Source organism: Giraffa tippelskirchi, chromosome 2, assembly GCF_054371585.1.
Source record: "Giraffa tippelskirchi isolate mGirTip1 chromosome 2, T2T-mGirTip1v1.2.pri, whole genome shotgun sequence".
Taxonomy (NCBI): Eukaryota; Metazoa; Chordata; class Mammalia; order Artiodactyla; family Giraffidae; genus Giraffa; species Giraffa tippelskirchi.
Genome location: NC_137276.1, coordinates 156,970,592 through 156,992,160, shown reverse-complemented (window position 1 = coordinate 156,992,160; position 21,569 = coordinate 156,970,592). Strand labels below are relative to the sequence as shown.

At 42.6% G+C, this 21,569-nt stretch overlaps 1 protein-coding gene across 1 annotated transcript in view; it reads right to left on the bottom strand.

The window, feature by feature from the left end:
* TPRG1 (tumor protein p63 regulated 1) overlaps nt 1-11,400 on the bottom strand; it is a 309,619-nt gene extending 298,219 nt beyond the window's left edge. The window contains exon 1 of the mRNA XM_081536803.1: nt 11,205-11,400. The gene's annotated coding sequence lies outside the window, so the exon portion shown is untranslated. The remainder of the gene's footprint in view (nt 1-11,204) is intronic.
* Between the last annotated feature and the right edge of the window lie 10,169 nt (nt 11,401-21,569).

The window sequence follows — 21,569 nt, the reverse complement described above, 5'->3', positions numbered from 1 at the left end:
TTTCTCTCCTCGGCTAGGATAGACTAGAATCATACCTTATATATAACCTCACTGTCTTACACAATGGCTGCACTTAAATGTTGTGATGAAATAAAGAAAAGAGAAAAAAGGAAAAAAGAGAAGGAAAAAATCAGGGAGGGAGGAAAGGAATGGAGAGGTGGAAAGGAGGGAAAGAAAGAAGGATTGAGAAGGAAACAGAAGAAACAATGAAAAGAATTCTGCTTTCCCAACTAATAATACTACTAGGTAATAGGAATAATCTCTCCTCCCTCTTCACAGATATGAAGAATCCATGTTTATTTCACAGTCTCTCAATTAAGTTGCTCATTTGGATCTAACAAGACATTTATTGATTCTTGGTTTTCTATTGATTCTGAAGAGGTCCTTAGGAAGATCTGATAAGTCTGGAAAAGATAAATAAGTGTACAGATAATAAACTCTAGATTACATAAGCAAACATTACTTAATTACATTCCTATTAATACACTGACTCTGTAATGAATTTTGAGGCATTTAATTATCAATTTGACAAGATAATCTAGGGGTAGTTAATGATTATACCAGTAAATTGTTTTTAAAAAATCACTGACAATTATTAAGTCTCGTAACAGACATCAAATTAACTTGCTGGAGCTGTCTGGTTAAATAGACAGCAGTTAATTATGAGGTACTTACACATGCCTCACATTTTAATGTGCAAGCCTTTTTAATTGTGTAACGTCAAAAATGTTGTGTAAGGGAACAGTTTACCCATAGGGAATATTCCTATTCTGGGCAGCGTGGCCACTGGACAAGCAGGAGCATGATCTGTGATGCTCAGTCTGGTGTGTCCCACTTCTCATCTCGGAACAGAAACACAGAACTCCCTATAAGAGACAAATGATTGTCATATGCAGTCGGGTCTGTGGGGCCATTCAAAGTCTCTCTCTCAAAAGGAATTATGAAAAAGTGGTCAGATGACAAAGCTTTTGGATAACAGTGGTAATATTTATTACTTTATGAGCACCAGCTATGCCAGACATCATGCAAGATGTTTTTACATGGACTGTCTCTTCTAATGGTTAAAAGGTAGAAAATCCCATCAATAGACAGGTTTCCTTCAGAACGCTTAGTGGAAGAGGAGAAATAAGAAATCAGGCCACTGAGATGACTTCCATCTTAGCTTATCATAGAGACTACTGGCCACATAGTCCGGAACTAGACAGAGAGCAATGGTCCCAGTGTAGAACACATAAACCAAAGATCATTTACTTTTCAGGAGTCCTGGGTACCTATTTTTCCAATTTGTCTCTTACCCAGACTCTGTGGTCACAAAAGTCCCCTATCTCCCCCATGGCTGCACCACTTTTTATTTAATGAGCAGTGGAAAGGTGAGAATTTACAAAGCACCTTTATTCTGACCCTCACGGTTCTAGATTTGACATTCTTCCTGGAGACTGACTTATTCACCCTATATTTTACCATCATCAATACCCAAGTGTCTTGGGTCCTACTCCTCTCTGTTAATGCTCACACTGCTTAAGGCAGTGACTGTGGGCATAAGTTCAATTCTCAAAAGAGTACTTCTTGAGCTGAAATTCCTTGAAATGAATAGAATTGGGTTCAATAGAAAGAGACTGCTTTGGATTGCATTGCATTGGACCAGACTATATAGAATTGAACCTTGTAAGGAAGGGGAACAGACTCTAGAAACTATGTTTCTTTATGTTTAGGCCAAGGCACACTCAATGATAAAAAAGCAGCATGAGAACTATGCATGGACTCTGTGGTTAGACTATAAAGTCCTAAATTCAATCTCAGCACCACCCCTTACCAGCTCTGTGATACAGAGCGAATTCCTTAATCTCTTGCACCTCCCTGAGTAGGACAATCATACCTAATTTATAGGACTGCTATGAAGATTTATTCAATTAATTCTTTTAAAGTCTTTTTGGAATAACGCCCAGCATATAGAATGTACTATATAGATGCTTTTAAAATAAAACAATTTTAAAAAACAAAATCACCACTTTGAATTGTATTCCGCTTTACATTTTACAGAGCCCTTTCACATATGACAACTCACACCACAGATGCATGGGTGGGATTATACCTATTAATCCTCATTTGCCAATACAAAAACCAAGGCTCATAAAAGCAAGAGAGGATCAAGAAATCAAGCAGGACATAAATCACCACAGGACTTGAGCTGAGTTCTGTCTTCTTTAAGGCATATTTTCAGTTCAGTTCAGTATGATATCTCAGACAATTTTCATATGTAGTCCTGACTGCAGTGTACGCTGTTAGTTACCTGATAAACAAGAGTTAAGTCAAATCATAACATCCTCAGTGTTACTGCAAGTGGTTTTTTCTTACCCAGTACACAGCAAAGCAAAGGATTGCAGCCTGGACTAGGATGAAAAGTCTGTGGTTTAGTGTGATAGAAATAACCTCAATGAAGGAGTCAGGAAACCTGAATTCTGGCCTCAACTCAACCACTAACTTTTGTTATACTGATAACTAACATTGATTGAGGGCTGACTCTGTGCCATGCACTATATTCTTATCATTTAAGCCTTATAGCAAACAGTGGGCATAGGGACTTTTATTATTCCATTTTGCAGGTGAGGAAACCAAGGTATAAAGCAGGTAAGTAACTTGTATAGGTCAAACTGCTAGTAAGTGCTATAATAAATGTTATTTGTAGAATGAGGGCATTGGACTAGTATGACCTCAAAGGTACTTTCCAGCCCATTCCATCCATAATTCAGGGAGTTCTTGCCTAATCCTCACTCCTCTGGGGGGTAATTCTGTGGTTCTGGGCAGCTCTACATCAAACCTCAGACATCTCAAGGCCTCCCAGGACACCAAGGTTGAAAAACTGGTGAATAGTTGCATAATGTGGGATTTTTCTAATCATCGAAAGAATGAAACAAGTGAAAACAAGCAAAAGGTAAAAATCCTAACTCTTCCCCATATTATCAATTTCATATATACATTTATTACATTTGTAATCATGAGGTTCATTCCATTTTGCATTTTTGTTTCTTCACTTAATTTACTATCACAAATGTTTTTTCAATAATTATGACCAAAATTCTTCATAATTACCATTTTCATGACTATACAGTCAGTAATAACTACCACATGATATTTGACCAAAATATCATAATAAAATGATTACTCCTTTACAAAATAATTTAAGCAGGTTTTGATATTTTTTTAATATACAATGGTGTAATGAATATCTTCGCACAGTTCATTTTTCTCCTATCAGGTATAATGTTTCTATAGCATGCATTCCTCACAAGGCAAGGCTAAGCAGAAGGCATACCCACATTTGTGGCTAATAAACTCTGTAAAGGAAGAGTGTAATGTTGATAGTGACTACACGTGACCTGCATTGTTGAAATCTTAACACAATGAACACTGAATATGTTTCCAGATTTTGAGTGAATACGGCCGATTTGCTAAGGTGAACAAACATTAATTTAATAGAAGTTTTGAATGCTGAATGCTTGGTGCTCGCATTCTGGGGGAAAGGTCTATAATAAGTGCTTGCAAGAAATAGACTTAAAGGAATACAGAGAAGGAGAAATATCATGTGACATCCCTTACATGTGGAATATAAAAATAAATGTTACAACTGAATACCTTACTTATTACAAAACAGAAAGAGACTCACAGACTTAGAGAACGAATTTATGATTACCAGAGGGGAAGGATGAAGGGAAGGGATAGTTAGGGAGTTTGGGACAGGCAGGTATACTCTGCTATATTTAACACGGATAACTAACAAGGACCTACTGTATAACACATGGAAATCTGCTCAATGTTATGTGGCAGCCTGGATACTGGATAGGAGGGGAGTTTGTGGGTAAATGGATACAGTACATGTATGGCTGAGTCCCTCCCCTGTTCACCTGAAAATATCACAACATTGTTAATCAGCTATACCCCAATACAAAATAAAAAGTTTAAAAAAGAAAGATCCCACATGATGCAATGAAGATCCTGTGTGCTGCAACTAAGACCTGATACAGCCAAATAAATAAATATTAATAAAAAAAAAACCTAGGAAAGAAACCCCCCAAAATTAAAAATAAATAAAATGGAAAACGAACAAGGACCTACTGTATAGCCCAAGGGGTTCTGCTTAAGGTTATGAGGCAGCCTGAATGGGAAGGGAGTTTGGGGAGAGAACAGATATGCACATACGTATTGTTGAGTCACTTTGCTGTGCACCTGAAACTATCACAATGTTGTTACTCAGTTATACTCCAATATAAAATAAAAAAATGTAAAAAAAGAAATAGATTTACAGGAATAAAAAGAGATTTTATGGGAAGTTTAAAAAGGCCAAAACTTCAAGACATTAGTACTCAGAAGACATAAGCAAGCCAGTTCTCTTGGACCTCACTTGGATAGTTTCATCTTAATACTAAAGAAACACACTGTCACCTATGTCAGATTATCAGAAAAGGTGGTTAAAGCTGGGAATCATCGGAATACTTATATTTTAATACAAGACATTGATTTGCCAGTCAGTATGCCAAGTCCTTTCTTTAAGCACGCATTTTCCAATTCTGGAGTTCCTTCTCAGTTTTTCTTGACTAACCCATTGCCATAACCTATTCTCCATCATTTCCAGTTTCCAGTTTTTGTTTTTATTTTGCTTGCTTTTGTTTTATTTGTCTTAACGAAGCAAGTCTTTATAAAAACTTGAAGAATTCTTCTAGATTTTAATTTTTGTCATCTTTTACAGTTGTTTCATCCACAAACTAATTGTAGAGTATTTTTTTAGCAACTTATCTCCTTTAAGCCTTTCCAAAGCAAATAATTTAATTTTCATTGAAATAATCTCTTATTTTCACATTCATACTTTATTTGTTTGTATAAAATTTAAGTAATATATTAACTAATGCACTTGGCATAAATAAGCTTTGTGAAAAAAATCAGTTGACCCCTGGTAAGAACACAGGACAAGAGGGCAGCCTCATAGCTAGAAATACTTAGTGTGCTATGGGCATCTGTCAGAAGGCTTTACAAAGGGAATGAAGGGCTTCTGTCAGTGAAGTGGAGTTACATCTAGTGACTAATGAGTGCTCCTCAAAATGAAAGAGAAGGAGAGAATGAGGACTGAATTCCTGGACCATGAATGCACAAGCAGTGTATACCTGCTGTCTCTATGTCAACATGGAGAAGACAATGGCACCCCACTCCAGTACTCTTGCCTGGAAAATCCCATGGACAGAGGAGCCTGCTAGGCTGCAGGCCATGGAGTCGCCAAGAGTCGGACACGACTAAGCGACTTCACTTTCACTTTTCACTTTCATGCCCTGGAGAAGGAAATGGTAACCCACTCCAGTGTTCATGACTGGAGAATCCCAGGGACGGGGGAGCCTGGTGGGCTGCCATCGTTGGGGTCGCACAGAGTCGGACACGACTGAAGCGACTTAGCGGCGGCAGCAGCAGCTATGTCAACAAGTGGCTAAAGAGACACTAAGTCTAACTTTATGAAAAGAGAGCTCGTGTCCTTCACTTTCTTGGAAACCTCATTCCAAGGTTAACTCAAGGATTTATATAGATTGTGAGGTGGTCTCAGACCCTTCTAATGACATCTAAGGAGGTTTTTCTGCAAGGTTTTTTTTTTTTTTTTCCTTCTCCAAGAAAATGCACAGATCCATTAACAACTGCACTTATCTTTAGAAAGCTCATAGATCTCCCTGTGAATCCCCCTCCTACAGGATTCTGAAGATCCCAGAATAGCGATGACTTTTCCGAAAGGGAGGAGTGCTTTTGTAATGGTAACAATGCCACCATTTGGGAGAAACTCTGAGCCAAGATGGGCTTCCCTGATAGCTCAGTTGGTAAAGACTCTGCCTGCAATGCAGGAGACCCTGGTTTGATTCCTGGGTTGGGAAGATCCCCTGAAGAAGGGAAAGGCTACCCACTCCACTACTCTGGCCTGGAGAATTCCATGGACTGTATAGTCCATGGGTTTTCAAAGAGTCAGACACAACTGAGCAACTTTCACTTCCACTTCACTGTGCCAAGATACACCATATGCTTGAAAACCTTAACCATTTGCTCCAGAACAGCCCTCAGTGATCACACAGGTCACCTCTGTCTGAATAAACTAGGACTCAGAGAGGGCAGCAGTTTGTCTGAGGTCATCTCTCCATGACACAGTGCTCAGAACAGATTATTTCTCTACACTCTGCTAGTTTAAGAAAATAGCTTCTCTTGAATCGCTAGTGAATAGAGCCGTAGGTATATTTGAAACCCAACTATCCAGCCAGAGTCCAGCTTCCAGGTTCACGGAAGGCGAAACTCTAGAAGATGTAGGAATTGGATCCTGAATCTTGAGTACCAGCAAAAAGTCCTGGGCTCTACTTCAAGCTTTACTACACAGTCACTCATGGTGGAAGTCATTTCTATTCATGTGGTTTAATTTAATTCATTAGATAATTTGACTAGGACATTTCTAAGCTTCATTTTGTTTGTTGTTGTTTAGTTGCTAAGTCATGTCCCATTCTTTTGCAACCCCATGGACTGTAGCCTAACAGCCTCCTCTGTCCATGGAATTCTCCAGGCAAGAATACTGGAGTGGGTTGCCATTTCCTTCTCTAGGGGATCTTCCCAACCCAGAAATCGAAGCCATGTCTCCTATATTGGCAAGTAGATTCTTTAGTACTGTGCCACCTGGGAACACCCCAATTTCCATTGCTGCTGCTAAGTCACTTCAGTCGTGTCTGACTCTGTGCGACCCCATAGACAGCAACCCACCAGGCTCCACTGTCACTGGGATTCTCCAGGCAAGAACACTGGAGTGGGCTGCCATTTCCTTCTCCAGTGCATGAAAGGGAAAAGTGAAAGTGAAGTCACTCAGTCGTGTCCGACTCTTAGCGACCCCATGGGTCTGCAGCCTACCAGGCTCCTCCGTCCATGGGATTTTCCAGGCAAGAGTACTGGAGTGGGGTGCCAATTAGCAATTCCCAAAACAAAGTCTGGGTTTTCCTCATTTTCTTGGCCTTTTCTCCCTTTGGCGCAACACAAAGATGATGACCACTAGGGGTCAGACTTGCAAGAAGGTATCCAAGTCATTTTTTTGTTTGTTTTGTTTTGTTTTTTAATTGGGAGGAAATGAGAGGTCTTCTAGCCCAGCATGTATTGCCACATTTAAACACTTTCAACATGGGAGACTCTTAAATTATTAAAGATTTCTAAGAAACAGAGGTTTCACAACCCTCTCTTCCAAGAAAGTCTTCCTTATATTTAACCTAGATCTCTCAAATATAATTTGAAGCTATCTCTTATGGTGGTTCAACAGTACACGAACCAAGAACTTCCATATATTCAAGCTGGATTTAGAAAAGGTAGAAGAATCAGGGATCAAATTGCCAAGATCCATTGGATCACAGAAAAAGCAAGAGAGTTCCAGAAAAACACCTACTTCTGCTTTATTGACTGCACCAAAGCCTTTGACTGCATGGATCACAACAAACTGTGGAAAATTCTTAAAGGGATGGGAATACCACACCACCTTACCTGCCTCCTGAGAAATATGCATGCAGGTCAAGAAGCAACAGATAGAACCGGATATGGAACAACAGTCTGGTTCCAAATGGGAAAGGAATATATCAAGGCTCTATATTGTCACCCTGCTTATTTAACTTATATGCAGAGTACATCACACAAAATGTTAGGATGGATGAAGCACAAGCTGGAACCAAGATTGCCAGGAGAAATATCAATAACCTCAGATATGCAGATGACACCACCCTTATGGCAGAAAGCAAAGAGACACTAAAGAACCTCTTGATGAAAGTGAAAGGAGAGAGTGAAAAAGCTGGCTTAAAACTCAACATTAAAAAAACTAAGATCATGGCATCCAGTACCATCACTTCATGGCAAATAGATGGGGAAACAATGGAAATAATGACAGACTTTATTTTCTTGGGCTCCAGAATCACTGCAGATGGTGACTGCAGCCATGAAATTAAAAGACACTTGCTCCTTGGAAGAAAAGTTATGAACAGCCTAGACAACATATTAAAAAGCAGAGACATTACTTTGATGACAAAGTTCCATCTAATCAAGGCTATGGTTTTTCCAGTAGTCATGTATGGATGTGAGATTTGGACTGTAAAGAAAGCTGAGCACCAATGAATTGATGCTTTTGAACTATGGTGTTGGGGAAGACTCTTGAGAGTCCCTTGGCCTGCGGGAAGATCAAACCAGTGAATCCTAAAGGAAATCGGTCCTGAATATTCATTGGAAGAACTGATGCTGAAGCTGAAACTCCAATACTTTGGCCACCTGATGCAAAGAACTGACTCATTGGAAAAGACCCTGATGCTGGGAAAGATCAAAGGAGACGGGGATGACAGAGGATGAGATGGTTGGATAGCATCACCGAATCAGTGGACATGAGTTTGAGCAAGCTCTGGGAGTTGGTGATGGACAGGGAGGCCTGGTGTGCTGCAGTCCGTGGGGTCATAGAGTCAGACACGATTGAGCGACTGAACTGAACTGAACTTATGGTGGTATCTCTGGGAATACCGGTAATGCTTGGCTATGATCCTCTGGGTAAGGTAGGTGCTCTTCTGAGCAAGCGTCAGTTTATGTCTCAGTTTCCATATCTGTAAAATGGGAGCCAGGATTGGAGTCACTCTTCCACTAAATAGCACCTAAGTACAGGCTTCCCAGGTGCATGCATGCTAAGTCACTTCAATCGTGTCTGACTCTTTGCGACCCTATGGACTATAGCCCGCCAGGCTCCTCGGTCCATGGGATTCTCCAGGCCACTGGAGTGGATTGCTGTGTCCTCCTTCAAGGGATCTTCCTGACCCAGGGATCGAACCTGCATCTCTTACATCTCATGCATTGGTAGGCAAGTTCTTTACCACTAGTGCCACCTGGAATTCACCTGCAAATGTAGGAGACACAAGAGGTGCAGGTTGATTCTCTGGGTCAGGAAGATTCCCTGGAGAAGGAAATGGCAACCCACTCCAGTATTCTTGCCTGGATAATTCCATGGACAGAGGGCTACTGTCCGTGGGGTCAAAAAGCGTTAGACACGATTGAGCATGCACGTACGCACTGTAGCTGTCATTGTTTACAGGAAACACAGACATGGACCAGCCCTTAAGGAGTTTTGATGATCTCCAAGATCTCTGACATTGGCTCTAAAGTTCAATGATTAAATGAGGTTACTTGTCATTTTCTTAAGTAGGGCCGCATTAACCTTTCAAAATAGAGGACGCCCTTAATGTTCCTTAAAGCCACTTACAGGAGGGTTCTATGGTTCTACTTGCTGGGCTTTTCCAATCCTAGTGGCCTTCTTTCAGAATTCTTTCTTTCAACCATCTTAATTATGCTTTATACCTTTCTTTCCCCTCAAAACCTGTCCATATTTTATGGCTCAGATGCACCTTTTCACTAAGTATACTTCTCATCCAGATCTTACCATCTCTACCCATTTTTGAGGCTCTATTCACCCCAGGGGTATGGAGGTGAATACAGAGGGAGTGAATACAGAAGTGAATATGGAGGTATGGCAGAGGGAGAGCCCAGATGCACATCCCTCAACCTCTTCCCATCCCGCAAGGAGCTTAGTTCCCTTGTTGTTTTGTTTTAAAAATACTTGTTCTATATTTTTAATCTCTGTGTGCGTGGGTGCCTGAAATTCAGTCGCTTCGGTAGTGTCCGACTCTTTGTGACCCTGTAGACTATAGTCTGCCAGGCACCTCTGTCCATAGGATTCTCCAAGCAAGAATACTGGAGTGGGTTGCCATGTCCTCCTCCAGGGGATCTTCCTGACACAGAGATCGTGCTTGCATCTCTTATGTTTCCTGTGTTGGCAGGTGGGTTTTTTACCTCTAGCATCGCCTGGGAAGCCCCTTTTAAACCTCTATATATGTGTGAAAATTTCATCCAATATGAAAATGTCTACATTCAAGAATAAAATTCCCCATTTCTTCCTCTTGCTTCAATTGTGTGTCTCAGAGGTAAAGGCTATGTGTGGGTTGGTGATTATCCTTTCAGATTTTCACCTTTTACACACACATATACAAGCTTTTTGTTTTTTACCAACTCAGTATTTTCAAAGAGGTATGCACATCACTTACTAAAGGTAGCTTTATAGTGGGAATGAACAAACTGCCAATACATCCAGTAATGAGAATGAGTAATTGAAAACATTGCATTGAGTGAAATTAGACTTATACAGACAAGTACATACAGTACTATATATTATTCCATTAGTATGAAATTCTAGAACAGGTCAAACTAATCCATGGTGAAAAATATCAGAACAGAGTTTTCTCCTAGTTGGGGAAGACTGTGATTGACTCCAATGGGATATGAGAAAATCTTGCATGTTAAGATGTTATATATCCTAATAGGGGTTCAGGAGGCACAGATGTACTCATTTGTCAAAATTTAGTGACTGTATAATAAAAACTATTCATTTCATTGTATAGAAATATATATTTTTAAACAGTCAACAAATATTGATCTCCAGCAAATGCTGAAGAATTTAAGAAGTGTACTGTTGCCTGTAAATTACTTTGAAATATGTAAAATGTGGGTTGGTGGATGGATAAAGGAATGGATAAATAATAAAGCAAGTTCTGTAAAATGTTAATGGTAGAGTCTAAAAAGTGGGTCTATGGGTGTTAAAAAATTTTCTCATCTTTGCTACAGATTTAAAATTTTTCACAATAAAATGGGAAAAAGTGCCTTGAAGAATTTTAAAAACATACAAATAGAATAGACTATTATTGATCATTGATAATTATTATTAATAGTAACAATAAGTCATCACATTTTGCAGCCCCTAGAAATAGCATAAGGGTAAGGACCTAATGCTGTCCTCTAGATCCTCACAAATTAGTAACTATATCATTCATATAGGCTTCTCTGGAAATAATAGTCATAGATGATATACCGGACACTCCTACATACCATAAGTTTCAAATACAGTATGTCACTAAATCCTTTCACTTTAAAAAATATTAGTATTCCTAGCTTAAGGAAAAGCAGGATAATAAGGCTTGGACTTAAGACAACTAATTCCAAATCACATGACAAGTGAATGGCTGGGCCAGGATTAAAACTTAGTCTTACATAACCCTGAAGCCCATGCTCCGCTCACTAGAACACACTGTCTCTCAAACAAAGCCCCTCCTGGTCTCTGCCTGCCAGGGAGAACCACAGACCTGGCATCAAGGAATGCAGAGGATGCGGATGGAGGAATCCCCAAACTTGTCATGGAGCAGTAGCTGCCTTGGTCACCTGGACCTCCTGGTGATGGCTGAAGTTAGCTCCAGAAGCCCTCAGCGTCAATCAGCACAAGCTTCAACACGAAGTGACAACCTCCAGGCTTTGTAGAGGGAGTTAAAGGCAGTAAACTCTAAGCCAGCAGTAAAAATCCAATGTGTTCTGATGTGTCAGATCAAAACTTGGAAACCTCAAGGGTTCCACCCTCCCCACCTCCCCCTCAACAGCTGCAAATGTTTGTTTTATTTCTCTCACATCTGGCCAGCCCATGTGTAAACAGAACGAAGGGTCAGAGTGAGGAAAGGATCTGAATGCCTCATTTCTTAGCCTCTTCAGTATATAGTGAGATGGGACAGAGACTGAATTAGGAAATTTTTTTTTTAATTTCATTGAGATTGAGGCAGTAGTTTATGAATGCACATTAGGATTTCTTACTGATGGGTCCTTTTTCATACCTTTGTAAGGAGGCAGCTGGGGAGTGGTGAAACCTCTAGACTGAAAATTAGATGACCCAGATTCCAATATGGGCCCCTCCAATAATTAGGAGCAAATTTTTTTCTTTCTAGGTCTTATTGTACCATCTGGCTTATAACAGGGTGAAACCTTCTCTAAGGTTTCATCCAGCTTTAGTATTCCATTTTTTCAGCATAATTTCAGTGTTCACCATATTACTGCCTCTGTTTATTCAATAAGTATAGTCCTAGCCAGTGTCTTTCCATTACCTATGTGTGTGCTAAATCACTTCAGTCGTATCCGATTCTTTGCAAATCTATGAACTGTAGCCCGCCAGGCTCCTCGGTCCATGAGATTCTCCAAGCAAGAATACTAGAGAGGGTTGCCATGCCCTCCTCCAGAGGATCTTCCTGACCCAGGGATTGAACCTTCATCTCCTATGTCTCCTGCATTGGCAGGCAAGTTCCTTACCCCTAGCGCCACCTGTCCATTGTCTACACATGATACTTCAAATAGTATTAACCCCCTGAACTTTTTAAATGTCCAAGAAGTTTTACCTTGCTTCCCTCCAAAGAACATGTTAGGACTAAACTCAATGCTAATGATAGGATTCAATCTATCAATTATTGCTTCTGTTTGAAAAGCTAATTATTTAAGCAAGGTCTTTTGCCTTGTTCAAAATTATAAGCAGATTAAGTATTTGCTGAGCCTGATTTTTAATGTGAAATGTATGCCTTTGATATTCAAATATACTTTTAAAAATTTCAATACATTTTCATTTCCTAAAAACTAGATCAAGGTAAAGTTCTTATTTAAAATAAGCATGCTATTAGCCTTGATAAATGAAATGCAAACAAAATCATGCATTATGAATTTATAAATATACCTTGAACGTAAGGTGAAGACTGTTGACTTAATTAAATGAGCAATGAATGACTGATGAAAGTTTTTAACCTAAGGAGTAATACAATCTGAGATTGGAAGTTATTTTAAGAAACTGCTCTTTGTAACCCCACCATTAGGCCTCAAGAAAAAGGTAGAATTCCTAATTTTACGTCCATTTCCCTAGATCCCGTTTCCCCAAATCATATGTTTCCATTACAAGATAATCTTTTAGGCTGAACTGCCACAGCAAATTCTTTCTGATCAACAAGATGAGACAAAACAAAAAAATTGAAATAGAAGGAATGAGAAATGGGGAGACAAGAAGACCTCATGGAATGGATCCATCTTATTTTGAGCTTGTGTTTAAGCAGGCATAGCACAGAGCTTCCCTGAAGGGGAACCCATGTCTCAAGGAAACCCCAATCCTTTTTCATCCTTTCCGAGTTCCTGTTGGCCCCATTTCCAAGAAGGTCGAGACTGCTGGAGCCTGCTCCAGGCCAGCAGAGGGCACTCTTGGAGCAGAATTAAGGACCTTGGTGGGAAACTCTGGGAGGACAATCTCAACCTTCTTCACCAGAGGGCTGGCTGGTGTTATCTGAACCTTGTGTGCTGACCTGAAAGACAGATGATTGGTCCTTCTCGCCTTGTCTTATAGAATTCTGCTCATAGTCCAGTTAAACTGCTGAAGACCCCATTTTCCAGCTCAAGCTTTCTTCCCACTAACAAGAAAAAAAATGACTAACTGATCCTTCAGAGATAAGGAGTCAGGAAATGTGACACCTAAGCTCTTGCACAGCAAAACTGCTAAGAACTGAGAAATCAGGAAAAGGTTAACTAGGTTCAAAGTGTCAGAGATAGTCAAAGCAGCTTGAGCAAGATCACCTGTCTGCCTCTCCCTACCTCACTATCCACCAAGGAATATCTACTTAAAAAAAAAAAAAAAATGGTGGCAGATATAGATGAAGCCCAAATAATGACACAAAATGAACCTTAAATTAGGAGTGGGTAGCAGAAATCCACAAAGGTTTTTTAGCCCAAGGATGATGCAATTAAAGCTTAGCAACTGGGTCGCCTAGCAAAAGATTTATCCATTGCAACTCAGTTAGTAGCAAAAAATAAGCACCAAGGAATAGTGCAGATTCAGAGTCCAGCCCTGACTCTGAGGCTTCTTGGCTCTGTGTCTTGGGCCAAGTTCCATGAGTAAGACTCTTTCAGCCTCAGTTTCCTCATTTATCAAGTGAAGGAGTTGAACCACACAATCTGTCAGATTCAGTTCACATTTTATATTCTGAGTCTGTGGGTTTCTAGCATCTTAGAAATACAATTTAAAATATTTTTAGAGAATCTATGTAACACAGGCAAAGGATAGCTGTCCATTCATTCAGTCACTCATTGATCAGTGGACATACACGTCCTTCGGGGAGAAGAAGAGCTTATGTCAAACTTCCAGCGACATCCCCACTTCCATCCAGATAGGCCCTTCAGACACCAGCAGTGAGGGTCTGGTGTGAGGGCTACAGGAAAGGGAGAGAACATCAGTTTCTCAGCTGGCTTATAGACTTCAAGGAGGACTGTGGTGATCCATCAGTCAACTCACGTAGACTCTGACTTGTAGGCAAAAAGAACGTGAGGTCTACAAGAGACCTCAGAACTCAACTGCACTCCGCCCTCACTTAATAAACGCTGAGTCACAGATCTCAAGACAACACAGTAATTGACAGAATCAACCTGGTTTATGGTGTCCTTGTGGGCTACATGTCACTCTCACCATATAACCTTCACACCAGCTAATCTCTTAACCTCACCGGATTATTTATATTTTCTTCTAATTATTATTGGGTTCTTGCACTGCTTACAGAAAATCACAGTCCCCTCAAACCTTGTCACATGAAGCTTCAACTCAAACACTGGAGCCCTAAGACAGTAGTTTGAGCAAAAGATGCTTTCATTGGTGATGCTCTGAAAATTGGATCTTTTGCTTCAACTAAAGTTACGAGGACCTCCATCAGTTCACTCATCACAAGTGGATTTATTTCTCTACTTCACACAATGTCTCGGGTCCAACTGAACCTTTCCTTATTTATTTACTTATTTACATAAACCTACATGGATAAAAAATTGAGAAAGCTAACCAAAAAAGGATAAGTAATTTTTAAACCAACTCTAAGGAGCATACATATAATTATCCCTGAAACTAAGGGAAATATTGCAAACCCCCAAATGACCCCAAAAGCCCACTTTTAATGATATATCCTTCTTTACCATATGAGTTCACTGAGGGTTTTCTGTGTGAGTCTTTATATAAAATCCATTAAATAACAACAGACGATATCTGGATAGCAGTTTCACAATAAAGAACCTTCTACGTGCCAGTCTTACAGTGTACCTTGGTAAATGTCAAGGCATATAGTCAAATTGTATTTTCAAGGGAGAGTTCTGAGGCCCCAAACCCTGTAGTCTTGGATGGTATAAGGCTTCCTGGAAACCTCATATAGGAGAGGGAGCGATCCAAAGCATCTTGAGGAATAGCTGTTTAGCAGGAACCTCAATGCAGTCTTCTCAAATATCAGCTGCCGCAGTCCGACTAGGAAGTAGGCAGCAGACAAGTCTAGACAGAGGTTGCTGACCAGGCCCTGAGTACACATGTGCTGTGCTGGGACCTGAAGAAAGATCTCTGAGCTCTGGACACACAGGGAGTCCTTGAGCTCTGGAGACTGGTCAGGCTTCCTCCCTGAAGAGCAAGGCTGCCCGACATGGCTTTGTGTTAAACAGAGCAGTGAGAGCCTCTTACACACACACACACACACACACACACAAGCTATCTCCTTATGGTCTTCACTGTAGCATCTGCTGTGCGGTGCTTAGTTGCTCAGTGGCATCCTACTCTTTGCGACCTCATGGACTGTAGCCCACCAAGCTCCTCTTCCAGGCAAGAATACTGGAGTGGGTAGCCTATCCCTTCTGCAGGGGATCTTCCCAACCCAGGAATCGAACCAGGGTCTCCTGCATTCCAGGCAGATTTTTACCAGGTGAGCTACCAGGGGACCCCATGTTAAAGTTATTTGGGGTACCCATTTATTTTACAAAGATGGAAATGGAAGCTCAGATGGAGGGGAGCTACCATTTCCTTAAGGCCAAACTGGGATGTGACAGAGACTGCCCTCCATCTGACATATGTGTCACTGAAATACACTGCAGATCATGCTGTGCCCTCAATCATTCCCTTCACTGATCCCCCAAGGCCCTCTGGAAAGAATGCAAATGTCCCCACCCAGCAATAAAGCCCTCCAAGCATTAAAGACTCCATAGAATAATCTTGTTTGCTCTTTGTTCCCCAGTTCCCCTTCTTGATGGCTCAAGTGACTCTCACTCCCACTCAAACAGCCCAGACTCATTCCCACCTCCATCTTGAGACTGATTCTCCCATCCATTTCCAGTTTCAGAGAGACTGTTCTTAGTGAACTGAGGTGTCCCAGACACTAAAGCAGCATTCTAAAATGGCTCACACTCCCTCCATGCATGCCCCTCCAGAGAGTCCAAAATACACTGACAGTGCATTTTTACTTTTAATCATATTTTTTTGTATAATTACCAAGGCCTCTTAAAGCCTCAGCCCCCTCCTGTGTGGTAGGAATGGCAAATACGCCCATTTTATAGGGGAGATGAAGGAAGTGAGACCCAGTGCCGAGAAAGGGCGTATGATTCATGCTCCAGAAAGCAGTGAGTCAGAAGAGAAGGAGAAAGAAGACCCAGGCTTCCTGACGCTGGTGCTCCATTCTCAGAGCCAGGCATCTTGCCTGCTGGTATTTCCAAATAATTGCTATCTTTAAAAATAAGTCAACAAGCAGCCTAATAGGCTTACTTTTGAGAAAACTCATGATGCAAAAGGGCAAGGGACCATGTCTTTCCTAACCTCTGAGCCATACCTAGAATGTTAATTACATATTTTGTAATAAAGCAGCTCTGAGCCTTCCAAGTTATGATCTCTTAAGGCAACTACATAAATGAAAGTAATTCTGAAGAGCTGGACTGTTAAAGAAATTGGACAAGACTACAAATCCAGTTGAGGTTGGAAATGAGGACTTCATCCCATAAACCTTCTCTAGCGTTGTATACCTATTTCCAATATCTAGCAGCTGTCCAACTCTTGAGAGGCTGAAAAACATGGGAAGGGTTGAGGTAAGCCACTGCTAGTTGGGTCAGAACATTTTTGGGTAATCCTGGAAAGGCTTGTCAAAAAAAGAAAGTGGTAGTAGGTCCTTCTGTAGTTCTTCCTCAGAGAAGAGGAAGAGAAACAAATGTGTCCAGACTGAAGAAAAAGGTCTGAAAAATGGCTGAAGGCCCCTAGGGAATCAGGCAAGAACTAGCTCTTACATGTTCTCCACGACAGTTCACGACATTTGGGTCGTGAACAACTGTTGTGAACAACAGTCTACTCACATCCCAGGTGCTTGGATAGAAACCCTCAATAAGATGACCACATAATTTATCATCCAGACCAGAGCACTCCAGGGTAAAAGAGGAAGACATTAATTATATCAGGGCAACAGGCATAAAGTAGGAAGGCAAACCAGGATCTATGGCCACCTTAACCTTCAGAGTTGAGGTCAGCAATGAAGGGTTCCTATCCATAGACAAAAGTCTACTCCACAGGAAGGATGTAATAAGCACAAAGATGGTTGGTTACACTGAGACAGTATTAAAATGTCCCAAGAAGAGTTGAAAGAGAAAGACGTCACAGCTAGAAAGAGGAGTTGGCATTTAAGCTGTGTTTTGAAGGAAGCAAAGGATTTGAATGTGAGGTCATGAGAGGTCAAGTAGTCTTCCAGGTAAATTTAAGAAAGAAGCTTCAGGCAAGGCCCAGTGGCAGGGGAGTGTGGGCTACATGAGACATGGTGAGGAGGCAGAATGGATCTGCTGTGGCCACATGGAGGTCAGAGTGAACCCCAGCAGGGACGGGGCAGGAAGAATGCTGATGCCTGGTTGGACTTGGTTCTAATTCTGTGAACACCACCAGGGATAAGCTGTCCTCTTTTCCTGAGTGGGGTTGTATAAATCAGCTTTCCCAGTCCTGGACTTGAGGTGAGACAACCCAAATGTCCAGACTCACAGGGCATATAGGCTGCTGCCATTCTCACCAAGCCAACTGTCTTCCCTCCCTCCACCAAGTAAGCTGGTCTCATCATTTGAGGAACTGCACCATCTCTTTGGGTTTCAGTGCCATGCACTTTCTCTCTCCATCCAGCCGTGGGAGAAGTGGGTTTGGACGTCTGGGGGAAGTGTCTGTTTGGCAATCCAACAGGGCTAGACAGTTTGAGAGGGGTGGATTTTAGGGGCTACCCCCTTGTGAGTGTTCAAACCTTTGAAGCTTCATGGTAAGACTACTTTATATTCCTATGTTTTTCAGGAGTATACACAGATCCAGAAGAAGTTTGGACTTTGGGGCTTTCAGAGGAGTCAAAAGTCAGTGACACTAAGTCAGTGACAATAAGCAGAGCTTTGCCGTTTATAAGTGACATTCACGTTTGAGCCTCACCACTTTGCTAGATGGGTCAGGAAGGTGTTACTGTGACCAGCAATTGACATATAAGGGAATGAAGGAGCAGACAAATGGATGACTCATCCAAGGTCACACAGTAAGTGACAGAGCTCAAGTCTCCTGGAGCCAGCCACGTACTCAGACAGCCGCCCCACAGCCTGCTCTCAGAAAGGAGACAAGAGAGAAGAGAAAGAAAGAGAAGGCCAAGTAGGAGGAGGGAAGGAGGCAGAGGGAGCATCGCAGAAGAGGAATGGCAAATCCTTCCGCCTAGTCCTGGGATCTGGGATGGACCTAGAACTTTTAATCCTTCCCCACCCCACTCCCATTTCTCCTCCAGAACCCAATGAAATGGGCCAGAGGCTGTGCGGTAGGCAAGGGCTGCCGGGTAACATCTTTCCGGAGGCGCGAGCTTGGCCCCGCCGGGTGGCCCGGCCTTTCAAAGGCCACTTGTACACTGGGACGCCGCGCAGGGGCGGCCAGAGAGCCCGGGCCAGGAGGAGGGGCTGGGCCTGCCTTTGGTGCCTAGAAATCAAAGCAGCCAACCTTGGGCTTTTTCTTCCCCTCACACTGAGGCACTTTTATTGGCGAGATGAAGGGAGGCAGAGCGGGCCTACAGTCCTCGCTTTGCTTTTGGAGGTTAATGACCCAGTTAGCAGCTCTTGGCTGCGTTTCCGACATTTTGCAGACATCAAGCCCCGCGTCTCTGCCAAGTACATTCTGTTCCCTGGAGCTCATCCAATGCATCTCAGATTACTATGTAATGCGACAAAGAGGGAGAGGTGGCTGGGAGGGGCGGCGGGGAGGGCGGGGGAGCAGGCGGGAGCGGGGAGGGCGGGACGCCAGAGTAGCCGGGTGGAGTGAAGGGGGATGCCACCCCAAATACAGCCACCCTTCTTGACAGGGGGCCCCAAGGTGAGGGTGCGGAGTGGGGCTCCGCGTCCAGGCAGTAAGTGAAGGAATCCTGCGGCTGAAAGCCAAGCCCCTAGCCTGGGGCTAGTGTGGGCCGAGGGCTGCCGGAGACTCGGGGGGCGGAGGGCGGGGAACAGAATGGAAAGGGGTGGGGCTAAGGAATAGGCCCTGCCCCCTGCAGCGCCAGCTGCCTGCGCAGCGCGCTCTCTAATTATAGACGTGAATGGAAAGCGGCAGCTTTTGAATGATTGTGTTGCTCACGCTGCCTTTGGAGGCTGAGGAGCAGGTGCTGCCCCGCTAGATACAAAGTGATTCATTTAAAAGCCCTCTTGTCACGCACGCACACTCACCGACGTACACGAAACCTCTGGCTTTATCCCACTACTGCCAGGCAGTGGTTCCAAAATTGGTTTAAGAGGCCTGGGCCCTGGGGGTCTGGGGCAAAGACTGGGGTGTTTTTCTTGTCTTTTTCACTCATCCGTCGAAAACTCCTTGTGAATGAGAAAAACCTTAGACTTTTTCAACCTTTGGGAAAGTAGCATCTTATTTTACAGATGGAGAAACTGAGGCTGGGAGAGACGCTGGGGTGCCCTCGGGACATAGCATGAATCAGTGCAGAGCTGAGAGAACCCGATCTCCCGACGGCCTCTCCTTTCCCTCACCAGGTTGGAACCTGAGCAGCGTTCACTTTAGTGACATTAATTTCCAGGCGTAGATCCCAATTACAATTCATCTATCCTTCCCCGTCCTTTCTCCGGGCGCTGCTCCCCCATCCTAGCCAGCGCCTCCACCCACTCCCACACAAAACTTGCTAGTGCTGCTGATTCTCACTGGTAGGTTTAATAGTTCCAGAGCTGGAAACTGGGTAACAGTGAAAATCGCGCCCATCTACCCGTCAGTTATGTGTGAGTCAATCTGCTGTGCCTTCCATCCACATAACTGCCTCATGAGGAACTCCAGAGGAGGCAAAACCTAGACTCGTCTTCCTCAGCGTCTCACCTGTCTGTACATTTACAGTGGGCCAAGCACTCTCATGAACACCATGACCACGCAAGCACAGTAGCAAGTCGTACATCCATTTCACAGAGTCTTTCTAGAAATGGAGTGTCGGCGAGGGACATGACTTGTTCACAGTCATCTGCTGGTGAGTGACCAGCGTGGGGGCCAAACTTGGGACTCCCACCCTTGTCCTAGGGTGTGTCCAGTACTCATACTGTGGTCTTCCTGGGGAGCAAAGATCCACCTAGTCATAGAGAGGAGTTGCTCAAAGTGACCTGGGCATCTTCAGCATGGCCATTGGCCTCCCTCCCTATGGCCTTGGATCACTACCCCCATATTCTCACCTCTATCCAAGTCCAGAGTATGAAACTGGACACAAACAGCTGCTATTTTCCCTGGTGCCAGAAGTCTCCAAGCCCACTCGTTGCTCCTGGCTCCAAAAAACAAGGCCAGCTTCACTCACTTCTGGGACTAATCCTAGCCCCTTACCTTTGCTGACCACTCTGGACTTAACTCTAGGTCTGTCTCCCATGTGCCCTCAAGATCTCCATCAGATGTATGAATAAAGAAGCAGCAACAAGTAGCACACTGGAAAAAAAAAAAGAGAGAGAGAGAGAGAAGGAATAGGTAAGCAGAATATTTTAATTGTTTTGTATTTGCCTCTTTGAAGCAAGGGCTTCCCTGGTGACTTAGTGGTAAAGAATCAACCTGCAATACAGGAGATGCAGGTTTGATCCCTGGGTCAGGAAGATCTCCTGAAAAAGGAAATGGCAACCCACTCCAGTATTCTTGCCTGGAAAATGCCATGGTCAGAGGAGCCTGGCAGGCTACAGCCCATTGGGTCACCAAAAGATTCAGATGCAACTTAGCAACTAAACGACAACAACTTGGAAGCAAGGTACTATATCTTAGTCTTTTTAAGTCCCTAACATGCCCAACAAACACAAAGTCTAGCCCAATGCACTGAGCAGAGCAGACCCACAGATATGTTAAAGAATCAAAAGACTTTCAAGTGGCTGAAAAAATTCGTATAAACCTATGCTGGCCCTTGTCATGAGCGGTTCAAGAACATGAGTTTTGTATGTACAACACCAGCTCTGCTCTGATCATTTGTACAATATTAAGAAACTGTTTAATCTCTCTGATTCTCAGTTTTTTTTATCTGTAAAATGGACATGATTATAGTTTGTAGAATAAAGGTTCAGTACACATGGCTATCATTTTCAGTGAGGGACTGAATGGTGTAATTTATGGAAAGTCCATAACCTAATGCCTAGTAGACCAACCTAGATAGCATATTAAAAAGCAGAGACATTACTTTGCCAACAAAGGTCCGTCTAGTCCAGGCTATGGTTTTTTCAGTTGGTCATGTATGGATGTGAGAGTTGGATGGTGAAGAAAGCTGAGCGCCAAAGAATTGAGGCTTTTGAACTGTGGTGCTGGAGAAGACTCTTGAGAGTCCCTTGGACTGCAAGGCAATCCAACCTGTCCATCCTAAAGGAGATCAGTCCTAGGTGTT